Here is a 3,862-nt window from a genome sequence, read left to right as displayed (position 1 = left end):
AGAGAAAATGCTGTTAATGTTTATTTCTCATCTTAAAGAATGCATTAATTCAAGAATTGTGCCCTTTTTTTGCCCATTGCTGTGTCCTCTTCCACACTGATGCAGTGCTGCCAACTATACAAACAGTATTTATCTCCTCATTAACTAAACAAGCACACTGAATTTCCGCCTGGGGGTAAAAAGTTGCAAAGTTTTGCAGAATCAGTTGTAGGATGAGTCTAAAAGTTGCATTACACCTTTTAGCAGAAAAACAAGAGGCTCTGTTCTGGTGCATACCCCCAAATACAACCAGCAATAAATAATACGATTTCATGTTGAGTATTTGTTCACAGGGGACAATGGTTTCCTGATTTCTCATGTGTAATGCTTTGGTGGATGAATCACAGGTGTTGGAGATATTGTGTGGTGGATGGAACCCAGGTGCTGTAGTTATTTCTGGTCTGTGCCGTTAATCACCAACCTGAAGCTGAAATATGGCTTGCAATTTTACAGTTTTAAAATAAGAGTTCCCTTGACTACATATTCTTAGGTTGAGAAATAATAATAAGGGTAAGATAAAGTCAAGAGACTGTGAGAATGTTTTATATGAATGTGTGCTGCAAAATGTGTTCTGTTTTATCAGTGAATGTTAGCTCAAAGTCTGAAGGATAATAGAAACTAAAAAGGATCTGATGCTGTCTGCCTGATAACAATAATTTGACAGTTTCAGTTCCTATGCAGTAATCGCTGCTTTGATGTAAGGAGCTGATTAATAACTAACTTCACCAATCCTTGTTAAAGGATTTTATGTGCAAATGCAGCCTTCTAAGTAAGAAGAACAAAATGAGCAAGAACAAATGAAGTCCCTCTTTTTGCACAAAACACTTAACTTTTTTTGTAGGGCGAAAAAAAAAAGAAACATGGAAAGTGCGTATTTGTGCATGCACTATTGATTTGAATTCCATAGATAAACCCATACATGAATGTATTGTCAATACACAGAAACACAAGACAATAGGTGAATTTGTTTTAAAACAAGCTCTCTCTTCCTTCTTTCCTGTTCCTGTTTTCATTCACTTTTGTTGTGGCTTCTGGAAAATTCAGAACGTGACAAAGGTTTACATCAGAGAAGGACTGTCTAAATAACTGATTATAAGCTGTTTACCCTTGTTAAATGATGACAACATAGTAACGCCAATACGCAAGAGGCCTCAGAGGTGAAGCTGGTCAATATCTATTGACAGACAAATCATTGTTGTTGTTCTTTCGTTTCGTCATTGTCCAGGCCCAATGCATGAGGGGCTAAACTGGGAGTGAATGTGATTGGATTTTCAGTCTCCGTCATTAAATTCCCATGCGGGGAATACTAATTCCAGTATTTAGTGCAGTGATGCTAGGGCTTGCTTTCATCTTAAACTGATTCCAGTCTAATTAGATTGGGCATGTGGGGGGTGGTGGATGTATGTCTGGACTAATCCCTGCCTCTCTGTCCCAAACATTGTATTATCCAGAGAAAATCCATTGGCTGCAGGCTATTCAAAGCCAGATCTGCCTTCACTGCAGTCTCTGTACTGTATCATCTGGAAAGCTGTGGCTAGAAGGGTGCACTGTGCAGTGAGGGTGGAACCTAATAGTTATGAGTGATGTATCGGTTGCAGAAAACGCCATTTAGAGTTTACAGTAAACCTTTTATCGTGTATTCAGGGCAAGACTGCTCAATGCTGTGGCCTCCTTAGCTGTGTCTGAACTACAATGAACTAATAGTCTCTTTAGTGGGCCTTTTTATTCTAGCATAGTGCAGTTAAGTAGTGGAATTGGGTGGCCCCCAAAATACGGTCAAATCAAAATGGTTATTTTTTAAGGTTTTAAGTTTTGTTGGACCTATAAACAATAACTTCAGAAGATTTGAGTCAGAACTGGCAAACAATACACTTGTGTATACCCTCATGTACACAAACACACATTCACACACATTTGCTGTGCACAGATCAGCCTGTCACTCTGCCTGTGAACTACCGTCAAACCACAGTGAAAACACAGTGTAAAGAGGTCCTTCTTCTAGGCACCGAGAAGGCCAGAAAAATTAAAGGCCTTCATCCGTTACTCTCCACAAAGGTCAAACGCAATTCAATCCCATAGTGTGTGTGTGTGTGGGGAATACCTCGGCAACCGCCTGTACTTTAACGGTGAGCAATGAGAAAAGATCATTCAGCAGCACATTCGTCAACGTGAGGGGTGAAGTCAGAAGGGGGGAGAAATTGCTGTTTTTGAGGCTTTTACATGTTGCGGCTGTTTCACTTCACACTGAAGTGTTAGAGAAAAACAATAATGGCCACAACTGATTTTGCCAGAGTGAAAAGATCTTCATCTTCCCCTTCATTTTCGATGTCCTCGTGAAATTTCATTAGGTGGATTTAACAACTTTGAATGTTGGCTTTCTCTGTGATCCCGACATTGGTGGCAGACACGTCTTGCTGGCAAGGTATGATATATTGTGCTGAGATCTTCCTGAGGTGCAATTTTTTATGTGACAGCATCTGTTGATCTCAGTTCTTTAAAGTCACCCTCCTGTCTCACATTGGCATCAATTTTGCTTATTTTAAAAGAATTGTAAAAGCAGTCTATATAATGTGTCACAAAACACAATTTCTTATCTATGTATCCGTGTATCTATCTATCTATCTATCTATCTATCTATCTATCTCTCTGTCTATCTCTCTCTCTGTCTATCTGTCTATCTATCTATCTATCTATCTATCTATCTATCTATCTATCTATCTATCTATCTATAGAATAGGAAATCTAGATTATGTTATGATGTTATGCTTTGGCCACTTGATGCTCTGCTTCAGTTGCCAGTGATATACACTCTGTTCAACACATCAGCATGGTCTTTTTACACCTGTAACGAAAGGATCAACCTTTGAAGGAAATAACAGATGTTCTTTGCTCTCTGTTGTTGTTATATGTCTGTTTATCCATGCTTTGGATTTATTATTGTAGACTTTTCCCTGATAATGGGAGGGGTCTAGAGAGGCACGTGATCAGATCCAGATTAGCAGATACTTCAAAACATAATCCCTGCATTTTCTTAGAGTCAGATTATCACAAATAGCATAATGATGGGAAATAACCATTATATGACTTAGAATTTTAGTCAGTAACTGGCATAACAATAATTAGGGGGATGTTGACACAATACGTATCATGTTAACAGTGTGAAATAGGTATACCTGAAAGTTTTGGGAAAAAGATGTGCCTTAACTGAAAGTGTAATAATAATGAAAACTACATTAAAAAAACAAAAAATAAAAAACTTTTTTCAAAATGTGTGGTAAATTGTCTGCTTCAGTCTAAAATCCTACACTCATCTAAAGCAGCATTTGAAATTTTGGTAACACATATAAAACGTCATTTACAGTGTACTGGTTAACACAGCATTATATTTAAAATAACTGTCAAAATATTTAAACAAATGCCAATCAAACCTCAATATACTGTAACTTTGTTTTATAGTATGACAATATAGATAATATATGTTACACTATAATATAATGAGATAAAGAGAACATTTATGGATATGAAAATTTTAAGCATTGCATTAAAAGTGATTGACAGCCAAATGTGATTATGCTTTGTGTATAACTTTGAGTTAAATGCAAAAAGTTATTAATGAGATGTGTGCAAGAAAAGCTAATGTAACTTATTCCTTAAAAGATAATAAGAACATGACAGACAGAAAATGAAATAAAGAATATGCAACCAAACTGGTTTGCAGATACAGTTTTTAATGTATCACAACAATGAGCAACAAACATACTTGATGAACTATTTCCAGAAGTTGTTCAAATACCATCTACAATAAACGTCATTTCAACTATGA

Source organism: Xiphias gladius, chromosome 5, assembly GCF_016859285.1.
Source record: "Xiphias gladius isolate SHS-SW01 ecotype Sanya breed wild chromosome 5, ASM1685928v1, whole genome shotgun sequence".
In the NCBI taxonomy this organism is placed as follows: domain Eukaryota; kingdom Metazoa; phylum Chordata; class Actinopteri; order Istiophoriformes; family Xiphiidae; genus Xiphias; species Xiphias gladius.
The sequence above is the reverse complement of the archived record's forward strand: the minus strand, read 5'-3'. Positions refer to the sequence as shown.